The sequence below is a fragment of the Triturus cristatus genome, chromosome 5_2 (genome assembly GCF_964204655.1).
Source record: "Triturus cristatus chromosome 5_2, aTriCri1.1, whole genome shotgun sequence".
NCBI classification, from domain to species: Eukaryota; Metazoa; Chordata; class Amphibia; order Caudata; family Salamandridae; genus Triturus; species Triturus cristatus.
The window spans coordinates 1,090,731,052-1,090,749,512 of NC_140588.1; the positions used below are offsets into that span (position 1 = coordinate 1,090,731,052).

The following is an 18,461-nucleotide window of genomic DNA, read 5'->3' on the forward strand; positions in this document are numbered from 1 at the left end:
TGGAGCAGAGTGGAGCAGAGTGGGGTGGAGCAGGCAGGTGTAGAGCAAGGCTGGAGCAGAGGGGGTGGAGCAGGCAGCTGTAGAGCTCGGGTGGTGCAGAGGCGGTGGAGCAGACAGGTGTAGAGCACAGGTAGTGCAGAGGTGGGTGGAGCAGACAGGTGTAGAGCACAGGTTGTGCAGAATGGGGTGGGGCAGGCAGGTGTAGGGCTTGGATGGTGCAAAGGTGGGGTGGAGCAGGCAGGTGTAGAGCTTGGGTGGTGCAGAGGTGGGTGGAGCAGGCAGGTGTAGAGCTTGGGTGGTGCAGAGGTGGGTGGAGCAGGTAGGTGTAGAGCATGGGTGGTGCAGAATGGGGTGGGGCAGGCAGGTGTATGGCGTTGGTTGTGGGGGTGGGGTGCTGATATTCATTGCCCTTCGGTTGAACCGGGGTTCCCTGCATTCCTCCCCCGGAGTAGGTATAGTGCCTAGAAGGGGTTATCCGGGCAGGTGTAGAGCAGCATGGGTGGGGTGGTTATGGCACTCTGGGGAATGGTGCAGGCAAGGTGTTGCTTACAGGGGTGGCACAGGGCGGGGGCTGTGCAGAGCGGTAGTAAATAAATGGTGCGGGGGGTGAAGGGAGGGAGGGAGGGTCGGGTGAGAGCTCCGCGGAGCTGTGAGGGCTCTGGGCGTGCTTGTTCTCGGGGTGCAATGGTTTAAAGCCCTCCTCGTCCTCCGCCCTTCAGCCCTCTGGCCCCTCCCGCTCTGCCCTCTGGCCCCTCCCTCTCCTGCCCTCCAGCCCTCCCTCTCTGCCCCCTGGCACCTCCCTCTCTGCCCTCACAGCTCCCGTGCTGTCGCTCACCCTGGTGCGCAGAAAAGTTAAGGAAACTTGGACGGACGAGAGACTGGTGGTGCAGGGGGAGAGGTGAGGAGGGGTCTAAGAGAGAGAGACCAGAGGAGAGAGAGGTGAGGAGGGGTCTAAGAGAGAGAGACCAGAGGAGAGAGAGAGGGGTGGGGAGAGGTCTAAGAGAGAGAGACCAGACAGGGAGAGGGAGAGAGACCGTCGCACAGGCTGGTGTGAGAGAGAGAGTGACAGGCAAGGCGAGGGAAAAACTAAGAGAGAGAGGGGTGAACAGACAGGCTGTGTAAGAGAGTGAAACCTGATAGAAAGAGAGTGACAGGCAAGGTGAGGGAACTGGCAGAGAGAGAGAGGGGCGAACAGACAGGGGTTGGGGGAGAGAAGGGGGTGTAAGAGAGTGAGATCAGATAGAAAGAGAGGGACAAGCAAGGTGAGGGAACTGGGAGAGAGAGAGAGGGGTCGAACAGACAGGGGTTGGGGGAGAGAAGGGGGTGTAAGAGAGTGAGATCAGATAGAAAGAGAGGGACAAGCAAGGTGAGGGAACTGGGAGAGAGAGAGAGGGGTCGAACAGACAGGGGTTGGGGGAGAGAAGGGGGTGTAAGAGAGTGAGATCAGATAGAAAGAGAGGGACAAGCAAGGTGAGGGAACTGGGAGAGAGAGAGGGGGGTGAACAGACAGGGGGTGTAAGAGAGTGAGACCAGAGCAGAGACTGCGGAGAGAGGCCGTCGCACCGGCTGCGGAGAGAAAGTGACAGGCAAGGTGGGGGAGCTGTGAGAGAGGGGTTTGCAAACGTGGGTAGAGGGTGAGGAGGGAAACTGTGTTGAGAGACTGGTGGAGAGAGCGAGAGAGCGTCGCACTGGCTGAGGAGACATTGACAGACAAGGTGAGGGAAACTAAGAGAGAGGTTTGAACCGACAGGGGGTGGGTGAGGGGGAGGGCGCGAGACTGAGGGAGAGAGACCGGATCATGGGTTAGGGAGAGGATGGGAGGGTGAGGGAGACCGGGAGAAAGGTGAGGAGGAGGAAACACCTGAACTGTAAAAGTGGAAAGGGAGGAAGACCCAAGACGTGGAGGGCGACCAGGAGAGAGAGGTTGAGAAGACCAGAGAGGGGAGGGGGAGTCGCTGCGGGAGGGGGGAGTGGGGAAGGAGAAGGGAGAGACACTAAATCAGCGAGATAAGAATAGAAACTGAGGGACAGGCAAGGATAGAGAGGGTGAGAAGCGTGAAGGAAATGAGTGAAGAAGAGAGAGAGAGGGCTGAGACACTGAGGGAACACAAGGCGCCTGGACTGAGAGGGCAGATCTGTTGGGACTGAGACAGGGAAGAGGGAGAGACAAACACACAGGTGGGACAAGGAGACCTGTTGCCCTCCCGGCAGACAGGGGAGGGAGAGGGAGAGAGGGAAGGAAGGAGGGAGAGAGGGAGGGAGCGAGAGAGAGAGGGAAGGAGGGAGAGAGGGAGCGAGAGAGAGAGAATGAATGGAGGAGAAACAGGAGAGAGAGACAGGGACAGGTAAGTGACAGAGGAAGAGAGAGTGGAGGAAACAGGAGAGAGCGATAGGGAAAGGCAAGTGACAGAGGAAGAGAGAGAGATTGGAGGAAACAGGAGAGAGCGACAGGGAGAGGGGCGAAGGAGAGGAAAGTGACAGAGGAAGAGAGAGCGCGGAGGAAGCAGGAGAGTGCGGCACCGACAGGGACAGGTAAGTGACAGAGGAAGAGAGAGTGGTGGTAACAGGAGACGGAGAAGAGAGTAATATAGTGAAAGACGAGGAAAGTAATAAAAACGGGAGATAGAGGGGAGCAGAAAGTGAGAGGGGAAGAGACAGCGGCTGAAATCGAGAGACCCTCTGACGGGAGGAAACTGTAGGAGGGGAGAAGAGGCGGAGAAAGTGACAGATGCGGAAAGACAAGGAGAGACGAAGTGACAGAGGCAGGGAAGGAGAGGACAAAGTGAGAGAGAGCGAGAGGAGAAAGTGAAACAGGGGTAGGGAGAAGGATCAGAAAGTGACAGAAACTCGGAAAACAGAGTAAAGCAAAAGGAGTCAGGGGAAGAAAGATAATAGACCCCTAAAAGAAGAAGAACAGAGGAGAGGAGGGGGGAGAGCAGGAGGGAGGTGGAGAGAGAGGTGGAAGTGACCGAAGAGGGTAAAGAGAGGAGGAGGCGAGAGAACAGGCAACAAGACACAAAGGGAGACACAAGAGAGTGCGCGGGACACAGAGGAGAGGCAGAGATGGGGTGACCCAGGAGAAGAGAGCGAGACATCGGAAAGAAGGAGAGACAGACAGCCCCGGGAGAGACCTGAGGCTGACCATAAGAGACTGGGCACTCAGGACTGCTTGACAGAGAGACATCTGAAAGGAGGAGGAGAGACAGCCCCGAGGGAGAGCTGACCCTCACAGACTGGGCACTCAGGACTGCTGGAGAGAGAGACATCTGAAAGGAGGCGAGACAGCTCGGGAGACAACCTGGAGGGAGGGAGCTGAGGCTGACCATCACAGACTGGGGACTCCGGATTGGAGAAGAGAGAGACATCTGAACGAAGGAGAGACAGCCCCGGGAGACACCTGAGGTTGACCCTCACTGACTGAGGACTCAGGACTGCAGGAGAGAGACATCCTCACGAATGAGAGACAGCCCCCGGGAGAGAGCAGAGGCTGACCAGCAGAGACTGGGCACTCAGGACTGCTGGAGAGAGAGACAGCCCGGAGACTGCCTGGAGGGAGGGAGCTGAGGGTGACCAGCAGAGACTGGGGACCCCGGACTGCAGGAGAGACAGACAGCTACCAGCAGCGAAGGGTGAGTAGCGCCAGAGGCGGGGCTAAATACGCACTGTTTATTTATTGCATTCAGGCCCTTTGTTAATCGAACCTATTCCCAGAGGTAGCAGAGCACTGCACATACCAAGAGGTTACAGAGTAAGGGGGTACACCTGGCACTCTTACCGAGGTTTCAGCATAAGAGGGTGTGCCTGGCGCTCTTACCGAGGTTACAGAGTAAGAGGGTGCGCCTGGCGCTCTTACAGAGGTTACAAACTAAGGGGGTACACCTGGCACTCTTACCGAGGTTACAGAGTAAGAGGGTGCGCCTGGCGCTCTTACAGAGGTTACAAAGTAAGGGGGTACACCTGGCACTCTTACCGAGGTTACAGAGTAAGAGGGTGCGCCTGGAGCTCTTACAGAGGTTACAGAGTAAGGGGGTACACCTGGAACTCCTGGCACTCTTACTGAGGTTACAGAGTAGGGGGTGGGCCTGGTGCTCTTATAGAGGAAGTTACAGAGTAGGGGGTGCGCCTGGCGCCCCTACAGAGGTTACAGAGTAAGGGGGTACAGTACACCTGGCACTCTTACAGAGGTTTTAGCGTAAAAGGGTGCGCCTGGCGCTCTTACAGAGGTTACAGAGTAAGAGGGTGCGCCTGGTGCTCTTACAGAGGTTGCAAAGTAAGGGGGTACACCTGGCACTCTTACAGAGGTTTCAGCATAAGAGGGTGTGCCTGGCGCTCTTACAGAGGTTACAGAGTAAGAGGGTGCGCCTGGCGCTCTTACAGAGGTTACAGAGTAAGGGGGTACACCTGGCACTCTTACCGAGGTTACAGAGTAAGAGGGTGCACCTGGCGCTCTTACAGAGGTTACAGAGTAAGGGGGTACACCTGGCACTCTTACTGAGGTTACAGAGTAGGGGGGTGCGCCTGGTGCTCTTATAGAGGAAGTTACAGAGTTGGGGGTGCACCTATCGCCCCTACAGAGGTTACAGAGTAAGGGGGTACAGTACACCTGGCACTCTTACAGAGATTTCAGCATAAGAGGGTGCGCCTGGCGCTCTTACAGAGGTCACTGAGTAGGGGGGTGCGCCTGGTGCTCTTATAGAGGAGGTTACAGTGTAGGGGGTGCACCTGGCGCTCTTACAGAGGTTACAGAGTAGAGGGGTGCGCCTGGCGCTCTTACAGAGGTTACAGAGTAGGGGGGGGGGGCGCCTGGCACTCTTAGAGGTTACAGAGTAAGGGGGTACACCTGGCACATTTACCGAGGTTACAGAGTAAGGGGGTACACCTGGCTCATTTACCGAGGTTACAGAGTAAGGGGGTGCGCCTGGCGCTCTTACAGAGGTTACAGAGTAGGGGGGTGCGCCTGGTGCTCTTATAGAGGAGATTGCAGAGTAGGGGGGTGCGCCTGGCGCCTTTACAGGGGTTACAGAGTAAGGGGTATACCTGGCGCCCCTACAGAGGTTACAGGGTAAGCAGTGCAACTCCCTCTCTTACAGAGGTAAATGCATTGAGGGGGGCCACACAATCCAAAGGACAGGGATCCGTCGAAGACTTTCCAGCTGTAAACAGCTCCCTTTGAAAACCACGTATTCTACATCAACTGTACATGCAGACACCCAACCAACAAGCACTTATACCCCCAATATCGAATGAGTCAAATATTGCACAATCAATCAAGAGAGAAAACATACAAGATAATTACATCCGTCATTGGCTCGAGCTAATTTATAGGAATCAATAAAAACAACACACAGTACAAACCAATGTATTTTCTAATGTGATCATCTGTTTCTTAAATTTAGCACAGTATGTGCGTCAACGCGTTTCGGTGGATAATGAAATATAAAAATACCTTTTTCAAGGCAACAAGGATATTTCCCTCCTAAGAATATCAAGATCTAAAAATCCAGTGAAAGGTAATCCGTTTAATAATGTTGCAAATTTGCTCCCACCGTAAACAGGTTAATATTGCAGATAGATAAAAACCTTCTACTTAGTGGCATAACTAAGCGCTGAAGCTAAAACGCTTTCTTGCTGTGCTTTACACCGGTGGGTTGTGCACTCGTACAGCGTGTCCCAGCGCCTGGAGGCGTCAGTGGATCTCCGTTTCCTTCGATAAGCCGGGCCGCTTGGCGTCTGGCTAAAGCTATCCGAGTGCAGCCCCCGCTGATATAAAGCACAGCACGAAAGCGCTTTAGCTTCAGCGTTTACTTCTGTCCCTTCATTGAAGCTCGACCCTACCACCACTGGAGACGGATGGTGGAGATATAATGCATTAGCCCCCTAAGTCAAACAGGGCGACCTGAAAACTTTTTAAAGTGTTATTTGGCATTTTAAACCCATTCTGACTATGGGCACCATCTAAGTGGAAGGTTTTTATATATCTGGCTATTCGCAATATAAACCTGTTTACAGTGGGAGCATCTAAGGTGAGGTAGGTTCTGTCGGGAATGGATTCATTACTTTAACTATATCTTAAACATTTATACATGAAAAGAAAAAGGAAACACAACTAGACTGATGTAATCAAAAGGAATTGTATTAGCAAATTAATTCATTTTTCTTTTTACAATTTGCTCTGGTTGTGACATAGTCAAGCTGTCACAGAAAACAAAACCTAATTAAAAAATGACGCAAAATAAACTAATCTGTGATAGGGTGATCTAGAAGTGACAAAGTCCTTTGGGTGAATAACATTAATGCAGTGCTGTACAAAACATATATAAAATGTTCATTTAATAGACATTAATCCCTATACACTTGAATCTCCAATCCATACACAGTTCTGCTATGACGTAGAGTGGAGAGAGTAGAGAGAGGATTGTGTAGGCACGTCGACGTATCGACCGAGAGGGTGCGTGATTCAAGTGGAGTCACAGCGGGTCTTCTTCAGGACAGCCCATGAGAGAAAGGAACCTTGAGTCTGGTGTGTTACATAATGTGGAATGATTGACCAGTGGTTGTAGAAACTTACCAGTTCAGGTAACAATCAAAGGCCTGATGAGTGCTTTGTGATCGATCCACCAGGGGTTGGATTCTAGTCGAGGATGAAAAACTGCATCAATGTTGAACCATCAGAGGTTGAATGAGTCGGATTCTAAGAGCAGCAATGTAGATGAGTCACATCAGCTGTGGCGCGAATCAAAGGGCTCTAGCCAGCCGGCGAAAGATACTTGATGTGCAGTGGGAGCATAGTCGCAACATTACAAAACGGATTGCCTTTCACCGCACGTTTAGATATTGATATTCTTAGTAGTGAAATATCCTTGTTGTCTTGAAGGTGGTTTTATAGTTCATTATCCACCGAAACGCGTCGACACACATACTGTGCTAAATTTGAGGAACACATTAGAAAAGAACTTGGTTACTACTATGTGTTGTTTTATTGATTCCTACAAATTAGCTCAAATCAATGACAGATGTAATTGTCTTGTATGTTTTCTCTCTTTTACATTATTGTGTTTGTGTCGTCTCTGTGTATTTTTAAGTATTTTATGTTTAGTTTTTTCTTTTAATGCAATTTTAACCTATGAAACATTTGTAACAATTTTTGACATACTGTGTTTATTTTTTTAATCAAATTTGGAGATAGAAAGGTTTGATTGATTGTGCAGCCTTTGGCTCATTCAAGGTTGGGGCGTAAGTGTTTGTTGGTTGGGTGTCTGCATGTACAGCAGATGTAGAATGAGCTGTTTTCAAAGGGCGCTAATTACGGCTGGATACAGAGCAGGGGGGGGGCAACCAGAACTCCTAGAATGGTTACAGAGCAAGGGGGTGCACCCGGCGCCTCTACAGAGGTTACAGAGTAAGGGGGTGCAACCAGAACTCCTAGAATGGTTACAGAGCAACGTCTCATTCATAGCGCGAGTTAACCTACTACGCTACGACTTCACAAACGCAGCAGGAGCCGCGAGTTCCCTTTCTGCTGCGGCCGGAGCGCTAAACATTTGCTTTCCCGCGGCCGAAGCCGCGACTACATCTCTGCTGCGGCCAGAGCCGCAAACATTTGCTTTCACGTGGCCGAAGCCGCGACTACATCTCTGCTGCGGCCAGAGCCGCAAACATTTGCTTTCACGTGGCCGAAGCTGCGAGTGCTTCTCAGCTCGGGCCGGAGCCGCTAAAACATTTGTCTTCACGCGGCCAAAGCCGAAAGCGCAACACAGCTGCGGCCGAAGCCGCGAAAACATTTTCTTTACGCAGCAGAAGCCGCGAGTGCAAAACAAAAGCGGAAGGAGCCGCCCAATCATTTCCTTTCAAGCGGCAGAGGCCGCAAATCTTGTTTTTCGGCGGCAGAAGCGGCGAAATATTATTTCACTGCAGCAGGAGCTGCAAGTTGACCTCTGGTACGGCAAGGGCTGTGAAGCTTTATCTACGGCGGCAGGTCCCGCTTCGTCGCGAATCTTGCTTGCCAGCTCCTCTTTCATTGTTGCAAGTGGTGCTACATTTGTTGCCAATCCAGCCGTCGCTGTGGGATTAGCCGGCGCTTTCCGGGAAGAAGAAAGGGAAGAAAAACTACCGCTCCCAGGCGCCCATTGCTTGCTCCACCTGTGCAGAGGGCCGCCCACCTGATCTCCCGCCCATTATCTCTATTAAAATCAGCTTTACCTTCCGCAGCGCGGAACGCGCGCGGGAACGAGCCCGGGCGAAGCCCGGGACAAGGGCGGGACCGTCCGTGGCTGAGGTAGGCTGGGCTCGGCCCTGTTACTTTCATTGTTCTTGTCGCTATTTCATATTATATACGTCTGGCAGTTAGAGGAAGGAACATTCTGTGAAATTATTAAGTTGCTTCCTTGCTTTCTACTACCGGTTAGTTACTGCTGCATCTCCAGAATTATATTTATTCTCTTATGAACATTGTACTATTCTGTGACTTTTTCTCCTGGAGGTAAATTTCTTGTATAACATCGATTTGTGGGAAAAGTCTGTAGAAGATGTCTAAAAAACTCCGTTCAGGAAGGTTAGTGGGAGGAAAAACTGGTGCTAAAATAGATACCATCCGCACAAGAAATAAATCTGTGAATAATCCCCCGTTGAAGGGTCAATGCCAACTCTTTGAGCTATGGGACATTCCTATGGATAAGAAGTTTAATTCTGCTGTAAAGGATGCTCTCCGCGGCACAGTTCAGGAGGATCTTACTCAAGCTGATACAAACTCTTTGTCCTCACCCTTGCTGACCGCGCCACCGCAAACAGCAGCAGCGGTGAATGCCTGCCCTGTACATCCTGAAGGGGAGGGGTAGAGTAATCTCGGAGTTCTTGTATCTGAAGGAAAACTAGAGAATCAACCACCTATGCCTCAAGCTTTTACTTTGAATGACAGGTTAGGTGGGGATTCTTCATTATTATCCATTGATCTTGAACTTTGCGGCCGCTATGTAAATACAGCTAATTTGGAGACTCTGGATCCTATTAAGCCTTCTGGGGGTGCTACTCCCTCTGGGCTAATGTTATATAGTAGTACCCCTTCGTTAAACGGACAGGACATGTCTGATCTGTTAAATGTTTCCAGGAGCTCGGGTCTTAATCTTTCTGGTATTTGTCGTCCAGCTGAAGCTAGTGATAAACCGATATCAGAATCCATGATTGCTTTGGAACAATTATTAGCCTCCATTCTATCTCTTCTGGGGAAATTTGTAGGCAGCTCGGATTGTATCCTGGATTCAGTTACCCAAATACTGAAGACATTGTTACAAAAATCACCAGATACGAGGAGTGTTTCCCCCTCCAAGGCTGAACCCAGTTCTCCAAAGGGGAAAATAAATGCGCCCATAGAGGATACCGGCATAAAGGCTGCAGCAATAGTTCATGAAATTCATACTACAGTTCAACCTTTAACCGCAGTGCCCAATTGTGTTAAGAACTCTGTTCTAGAGATTGAGGAAGAAAACAAATCTATTTCCGGTTCTAAAGTGGTTCAAGATTTATTCCCAATCTTCAGATCTGAAAATAAAAAAGAACTTTCTGAAGATAAACAAGAGGTAAAGGTAAAAAACGGTAAACATAGAAAGAATAATGGGAATAAAAGGAAACCAACCCGAAAATACAGGAAGAAAAGACAACGACTGATAATCTTCCAAAACTCTCTAGTTGTATCGGAGAACGAAGAAATAGACTTGGAGCCAACTTCTACGTCTTTAAAGGTGGAAAGTGAATTTTGCCCACCAATGCCTTTGGAAGTTCTGCCGCAAATGGAGGGCCCTCTTCCGAGTTCCTCTCCATCGACTGCGACAAGAGCCCCAATCCTATATCAACTTGGGCCCCTTAACCCTTTGGCTTCTTCTTTCTCTCCTGCCCCAGAGATTGGAGGCCGCTCTCTTCCTGCGCGCCACCCAAAAAACTCAAAGGCTCATGTGGACACTCTTGTGTTAGACTTTTTACCTTTATTCGATGCAGATATACCTCTAAACAGAGCATGGCTACTTAAGCGTTTTAGCCAGATTGAAAGTCTTCACCCTATTCAATCTAGGGACATTGAGCTAGTCTCTTTGTCTGGTGGAGACAGGGTTTTGAGTATAAGGGTTAAATTTTATTCACCTATCATTGTAAATTTGATATTACAGCAAGCTGAGAATTTTCAACGCACAGGTATTGATGTTCTCCCTATTTTTAACCTTGGTAATACCAACCCTTCCCTTGGGATGGCACTAAAGGGCGATAAACAAAATGGGGTGGCCTCCCCTCTTAGAGACCTGAAGATTTGGGTCTCTAAGGGGAAACGTTCGGTCTCTCAGGTAAAGCCACTCTCTCTGCCTCAGAATTCCTCCTTCATAGAGGATAATAATCGGTGGAATTGGCTGCACAGTGCTTTATCTACTAAGACCACAGATAACCCCAAATTGTTTCACCATCTTTAACACCCCATTGAAAATTATTTCTTGGAATGCGGCAGGGATTCATAGTAGCCCAGAGAAATTTGACCTTTTATTCTCTTTAGGAGCAAATGTGATTTGTATACAGGAAACCTGGTGTATTAATATGCTGGACGTTTCGAAGGATTTCTATGTTTTGGAAGTGCCAGCTGCCCCTTCCAAGAAAGGTCATGCTAGGGGGGGAATTGCTTGTCTATTATCAAATAAATTGCAGTGGAGATTTTCCCATTACACCGACCCAAGTACATTTTTTCACGCTATAACAATAGCAAATCTGTTTAGTAATTTTAAAAAGTCACCCATTGTTATTCTTAATGTGTATATTCCTCCAGAAGAGCGTTTTAATCTCATATTGAAGCAGGTATTTCGATATATTGATCAAATTAAAAATGTTCCATCCCCTCCGGAAATTATTCTCGTAGGAGATCTGAACTGCAAAATCTCCAATGCTAGTCTGAAACTTTTTAGAAATAAATCTAAAGAAGAGGCGCATTTTGTTCCCCAACCACTCTTCCCAGATAAGTTAGTGACCAACAAAAGAGGGAAGATTCTGCTAAAAGAACTAGCGGCCGTTGAGGGACTTATATTAAATGGGAGATTCCCGTCCGATGTGCCTGCCAAATTTACACATAAGTCTCCTTTTGGGTCTTCTATCTTGGATTATGCAATCTCGGATTATGGCTTGTTTCCGTGTATTCAGGATTTTAAGATTATTCCTACATCCCTGAGCGACCATAGTGTAATGCTCATAACTATTTCTTTAAATCCCATGCCCACTGCGCCATGGTCCCTTAACGGCAGTGACGCTGCTTTCCACGCTTCCACGGGAAGGTGCTTTTGGAATCCTTCTGCCATTAATGGGGTCCAGGATATATTATGTGAAACTTTAATAGAATTAAATGAGTGGCGTGGTCTAGAAATAGTTAATTTTGAAAAACTCATGCGAAACATTATTTTACATGTAAAAAAGACTTCCCGCCCTAGAAAAGGGGTAGTGGTGCCTAGTATACTACGCATCCTGAATAAGGAAATAAATAAACTAGTCTGTGAGCAATATCTAGATAGAGTTATGGAACGAGAAAAAGAAATTTCTAGACTAAAAAGAAAGAGGTGCAGACTAAAGGCGAAAATAAAAAAGGAGAAGGAAGATACAGTCTGGATCAACTTGAGAGAATCAGTTGTTCATGGTAGGATTAGAGAATTTTGGGCAATAATTGGGAAAGGATGTGGTACTAGAATAAGCCCTTGCCCCACCCCTATAGCGGAAGAGGTATGGATCACTTATTTTCGGGACCTCTATGCAGGGAATGTTATTACAGGTGAAGACATTGTCCTAGATGCAACGCCCGAAGGACTCATTAATTATCCCACCGAGGAAGCAATTGAGATGGCTATAAAAAATATGCGTGCCTCTGGGGCAATGGGTCCTGACGAACTCCCTATGACAGTCCTGAAGCAGGATCCTTTAAGTTGGAGTAAAATCCTGTATCCATTGTTTAAAGCCTGTTTCTTGTCTAAAATGGTACCTGCCTCCTGGAGGGGAAGTATCTTGGTCCCTATTTTTAAGAAGGGAACCAGGGATAGCCCCAGCAATTATCGTTTGATAGCCCTCCTCGACTCTATCGGAAAGGTCTTTGCGAAATGTCTCTTAAATTTCCTCTCCGACTGGGTCGAGGAGAATAATATCTTGCCTCTTGAACAAACTGGCTTCCGTAGGGGGCATGGTACTTTAGATAACCTCACCGCTCTCCATGTGGTTACTGATAAATACGTGCAGGTGAGAGGGGGGGTGGTGTATACGGCTTTTATTGATTTCTCCACAGCGTTTGATAAAGTAGATCGTAGAACGCTGTGGAGAAAATTGGCAGCTCTTGGTGTTCCAGCTTATCTATTGGAGCTTGTCCGGACTCTCCATACAGAGACTTGGTGTAGTGTCTTGCAAGGGGGCGAAAGGGGGCTTTCCCACCAAATTCCGTCCTTGAATGGCCTCAAACAAGGCTGTTTATTGGCTCCCCTTTTGTTCTCCTTATATACTGTAGACCTACCCGCCGCCTTGTCTGCCAGTGAGGGTATTGCTCCGGTGATCGGGGGGACCCCAATATCCTGCTTGATGTATGCCGATGACGTCCTTATTCTAGACTTGACTCCTAAAGGACTTACAAATCGGCTACATGCCCTTCATGTTTTTGCTGCTGCCCATTGCATGAGGATTAACATATCTAAAAGTAAAGTTATGTGCATAGCCGGTAAGAAGAAGTGCCGATCTGAAAATTTTGGATGGTATATCGGCGGACAAAAACTGGAGGTTGTTAACTCCTATACCTTCCTGGGGAAAATTATCACGGCTAACTTGAGTGAGAGGCCCCATATTGAGCATAGCTCACGCAAAGCCCTAGCCCATGGCAAAGGTTTAAACTCCCTCTATCAGGCTACGGGGAAAAGGCACTTTTCGTGTTTACTGGAGGTGTACAGGTCTAAAATCCCCGCAACGATACTGTATGGTATAGAACTTATAGAGGTGAAATATTGGGACTTTTGCCATAAGATTGAGGGGAAACTCTTAAGATCCCTATCTTCTCTAAATACTGCGTGCTCCTTGGCCGCTTGTAGGCTCGATTTTGGTCTCAGGAGCAGTTGGGTACAGGGACTATGTGCCCTAGTAAAATGGGTGGCCTGCCTGGCTAGAGCTGAATTAGGGACGATGAGAGCTCTCCTCAAAAGTGAATTACTGGGTAATTTTAAAGAGTTTTCACAACTTGTAAGGAATTTTAGAAAAGCCGTAACCCTTCTAAAATTAGATGAAAACACCCTGTTTTTGTATTCTCCCTTACAGTTAAAACTCGTATTAAAACAGGCCTCGTGGGAACTATGTTTTCAGTCTGATAAGAAGTTAATCTGTGAAAAGAGGGATGTAGACCTTCTCCTTAATTCTTATGTGAGGAAGTTGGCCCAACCCTATGTCACATGGAACTTGCCGCATGGTATTCGTAGATTCTGGTTTCTTTTACGTTACGACCTAGTACCTTTAAATCTACTTTTATCCAAATGGTATGGTTCTTCTCCTATGTGCAATTTATGTAAATTGAGTACCCAGGATTGTATGCATGTTTTATTGATCTGCCCTGCGCTCCGTATATTGCGTCTCAGATGGTTAAAACCTATTTGTATCCGTCTGGGCATTTCCACTTTGAACGGCTTTCTCCAAGCACTCTATTGGCCTCCTAATGAAATGTTCTGTTTCTATATTTTTAACTTTTTTAAAGGTTTTTTAGCTATTTATTAACATGCCTCTGGAGATGTTTGACATTGCTTCCTGTTGTAGATCTGTCATTGTATGTTATTTTTGTACCTAAATATGTTTCTTAAATGTCATAATCTTGATATGTACTTGTCTTCTGCTTTTTTCATTGTAAACTTCTATGTGGCCCTCTTTTGAGAGCCAAAACATAATAAATAAAATTGAATTGAATTACAGAGCAAGGGGGTGCACCCGGCGCCCCTACAGAGGTTACAGAGTACGTGGGTGCACCCGACACCCCTACAGAGGTTACAGAGTAAGTGGGTGCACCCGACACCCCTACAGAGGTTAGAGTAAGGGGGTACACCTGGCGCTCTTACAGAGGTTACAGAGTAAGGGGGAGCGCCTAGCTCTCCTACAGATGTCATAGAGTAAGTTGGTGCACCTGGCGCCCCTACAGAGGTTACAGAGTAAGGGGGTGCACCTGGCGCCCCTACAGAGGTTACAGAGTAAGGGGGTGCACCTGGCGCTCTTACAGTGTCACGGAGTAAGGGGGTGCGCCTGGCGCTCTTACAGAGTGTCATGGAGTACGGGGGTGCACCTGGTGCAGTCGTTACAGGGGGGCCGTCATTTTGTTGGAGGTAGTGGAGTTCCAGTTTGGCTGTTCAGGATAATACATTTGCCGAGGGTCACAAGGGCGGCGCACCTGTTCGTTCCTTGCTTAGAAGATTTATTACGCATTCAGGACGTGTGTGGTCTTGACGGAGCCATGGATGGATGGGTGGGGGTGCACATGCTACAAGTCACAGGAGAGCATTGCTTTAGAAAGTGGTGTGAGCGCCGGGAATGCGTGTAGACCCTCCCGCGCAGGGGTGGGAGGGTGAGGAGAGTGCGAGGCGTGAGGGGGGTCTGCACAGAGTTCGGCCACAGCAGGGAAAGGCCTGTTTTTGAGTCCTTTCCTTACTAATCACAGCATCTCCAAGCGGCTGATGGTTATGGTTGATGTGATTGTGGGTGACTGTTGGCTGAGACCGAGTGTGTATTAGACGCCAGCATCAGACACCAAGGAGCATTAACACTCACAGAGAGTGCCAGAATACAGCATCAGACACCAAGGAGCATTAACACTCACAGAGAGTGCCAGACTACAGCATCAGACACCAAGGAGCATTAACACTCACAGAGAGTGCCAGACTACAGCATCAGACACCAAGGAGCATTAACACTCACAGAGAGTGCCAGACTACAGCATCAGACACCAAGGAGAATTAACACTCACAGAGAGTGCCAGACTACAGCATCAGACACCAAGGAGCATTAACACTCACAGAGAGTGCCAGACTACAGCATCAGACACCAAGGAGCATTAACACTCACAGAGAGTGCCAGACTACAGCATCAGACACCAAGGAGCATTAACACTCACAGAGAGTGCCACACTACAGCATCAGACACCAAGGAGCATTAACACTCACAGAGAGCGCCAGACTACAGCATCAGACACCAAGGAGCATTAACACTCACAGAGAGTGCCAGACTACAGCATCAGGCACCAAGGAGCATTAACACTCACAGAGAGTGCCAGACTACAGCATCAGACACCAAGGAGCATTAACACTCACAGAGAGTGCCAGACTACAGCATCAGACACCAAGGAGAATTAACACTCACAGAGAGTGCCAGACTACAGCATCAGACACCAAGGAGCATTAACACTCACAGAGAGTGCCAGACTACAGCATCAGACACCAAGGAGCATTAACACTTACAGAGAGCGCCAGACTACAGCATCAGACACCAAGGAGTATTAACACTCACAGAGAGCGTCAGACACAAGCATCAGACACCAAGCAGTATTAACACTCACAGAGAGCGTCAGACGCCAGCATCAGGCACCAAGGAGTATTAACACTCACAGAGAGCGTCAGACGCCAGCATCAGACACCAAGGAGTATTAACACTCACAGAGAGCGTCAGACACCAGCATCAGACACCAAGCAGTATTAACACTCACAGAGAGCGTCAAACGCCAGCATCAGACACCAAGAAGTATTAACACTCACAGAGAGCGCCAGACTACAGCATCAGACACCAAGGAGTATTAACACTCACAGAGAGCATCAGACACCAAGCAGGAATCAACACTCCCTGTGAGCATCAGACATTAAACAGTATTATACACTCACAGCCAACTTCAGACACCAGCTCCTGGATACCATCATGGGTGACGAGCAGCGGCCACTCGCAGCGAGCGTCAGACACCAGGGTCAGACACCGGCGCCTGGATACCATCATTGGTGACAAGCAGCACTCTACACACCCACCTTGCATTACAGGCAGTATGAAACACTCACAACGAGCATCAGACACCAAGCAGTGTTTAACACTCACAGCAAGCTTCAGACACCAGGCTGTATTAAGCACTCACAGGGAGTATCAGACACCAGCAACAGACACCAGGCAGTATTAAGAACTCACAGGGAGTGTAACAAACCAGGATGAAGTACTAGGTAGTAATAAACACTCATAGTGAGCGTCAGACACCTGGCTGAGGCAGAATAAACCACTTGCAGTGTGTCTCATAAACTAGGATACGACACGAGGCAGGAATAAATACTAATTGTGATCGTCAGACACCAGAACCAACGTCCCGAAATAGTGATACAAGGCAGAGGCAGGGTGAAATACTCATTTTGAGTGTTGTGTACGAGGCAGAGTTCAAACTGCACTCTGTTGGACACCAGGCAGGGCCAACCACATACTCTTTGAGACTCCCGGACAGCATTAAAACATATTTCACGAATCGGGCAGTGTTTACCAGGCGTTGATTCAGGCATTGAGCGAATCACACATTCTGTCAGGCACCAGGTAACACTAAGAACAACTAACAACACACACTTTCAAACCTTCTTACAGACGTACACCCAGCTTGTCACAAAACTGCCTCTAATGCACAATGTACCAACCCCACGGAGATTTGAACAGACAGCAGGTTATTGGGACACTCTGTCAGACACCGAACCGGAAGCTGGGGGCCATTAGCATCTTATACTGTTACTGCACCCTCCCTCTCTCTTCCATCACTGAACTCGCCCGGTTGTTCATGGACAGCTTCTTGCAGGGAGCAGGGATCCCCAGCATATGCATAGGGTACATGTGGGGAAGGCACTTTTGTCCTCAGCACTGACAACCTTATAAGGCAGAAAGAACCCAGGTGAAGGTACCTTGTTTTACCTGAGGGATAGTTCCATCACCTGAACCCAGGTTGAACTGTCATGATGTTTGGCTCTTCATGCTAGTGCCCCACCAATGCTTTGTTAGCTTAGAGTTTGGCCTCACATTCCGCATGTACTCATCTGCCCCATGACACCGGACACATGGGTCACAGTTTTTGTGCCAATGGGTCTTGGTTTGCTTTTCCATCAATCTCTCACCAAACACCAGAGACCCTTGCTGACACTCAAACGGTCTTCACCCTATACCTAAAACACCTCTTTGTGCCCCACAGTGTGCAAATATGGAGTGTGTAAGAAAGTAACTATTCATCATATTAATGGTGTGTTGCAAGACTTCACCCATGTTCATCAGACTGACATTAAACCTTTCTTTCAAACCATTTGTCTGCGGATGGTAGGTGGTCAAAAACATGTATTTCACACCCTCTCCTCCCACACAGCTTTTTGAGTTTGAATGTGACTACCAGAGATGTTATAAACACTTTGGGTTTGAATGTAGCTACCAAAGGTACTCAAAAGACTTTGGGTTTGAATGTGGCTACTTGAGGTGTTTTAATGGCTTTGCGCTTGAATGGGGCTACCAGAGATGTTCTAAACACTTTGAAGCTTACTTTTCAGAGCCCTTAGTCACTTTTGCACCACACAGGGCTATCATTTTGATTTATGAAGCCACTCAAAACCCCCCTGCGTGGCTTTGAGTGCCCTCATAAACCATGAGTAAGGCGTCACAGCGCAAATCGCTGCGTTGTCTTCCTCTGTGCACATGAGGCATTCATTGGGCACCACGCAACACCCATGGAATTTGGCGCAGCCCCAGATTTAGAAAGTGATGCAAACTTGGGGAAGTGCCAAATCTGTATGCCTCCCGAGGTGAGGCATAACAAAGAGAAATACGTTTATTCCTCCTTGTTAGTTCCTCTTTCTATGTGTGCTGCATTCTGCACACACATAGAAAGAGAAAATGCCTCGTAGGATTGTTTTTGTGCAAGAAGGTGCCCCTTACTGCACAAAAACAATCCTGCCTGCAATGGAGGTACCCTTGCACCGGGTTGCAAGGGTGCCTACGTTGGCACTAGGCTGCCAAAACGGTGCCAGCGCCGGGGGAAAGGACAAAAATGCACCGTTTTCCTTAAATATGGTGCATTCCTGCCATTTTCACTTTGGCGTAGGGCAGTGCAGCAAGGTGCCTTGCTGCGCTGCCCTATGCCAAAATCCCATAAATTTGCCTCTTTAGGTTCAGATGTGGCTACCATAGTTGTTCTGAACACTTTGGGTTCAGCTGTGGCTACCAGAGTTCTTCTAAACTCTCTGGGTTCAGATGTGGCTACCAGAGTTCTTCCAAACTCTGGGTTGAAATGTGGCTACCACCGTTGTTCTAAACACTTTGGGTTCAGATGTGGCTACCAGAGATGTTCTAAACACTTTGGGTTCAGATGTGGCTACCAGAGTTGTTCTGAACATTTTGGGTTCAGATCTGGCTACCAGAGATGTTCTAAACACTTTGGGTTCAGATGTGGCTACCAG

The 18,461-nt window shown here is 48.4% G+C and overlaps 1 protein-coding gene across 2 annotated transcripts in view; it reads left to right on the forward strand.

Annotated features, from left to right (window-relative positions):
* The first annotated feature begins 3,492 nt into the window (after positions 1 to 3,492).
* Positions 3,493 to 18,461, forward strand: part of LOC146829731 (uncharacterized) — a 170,483-nt gene continuing 155,514 nt past the window's right edge. For both annotated transcript variants that reach the window (XM_085608453.1, XM_085608454.1), the window contains exon 1: positions 3,493 to 3,629. The gene's annotated coding sequence lies outside the window, so the exon portion shown is untranslated. The remainder of the gene's footprint in view (positions 3,630 to 18,461) is intronic.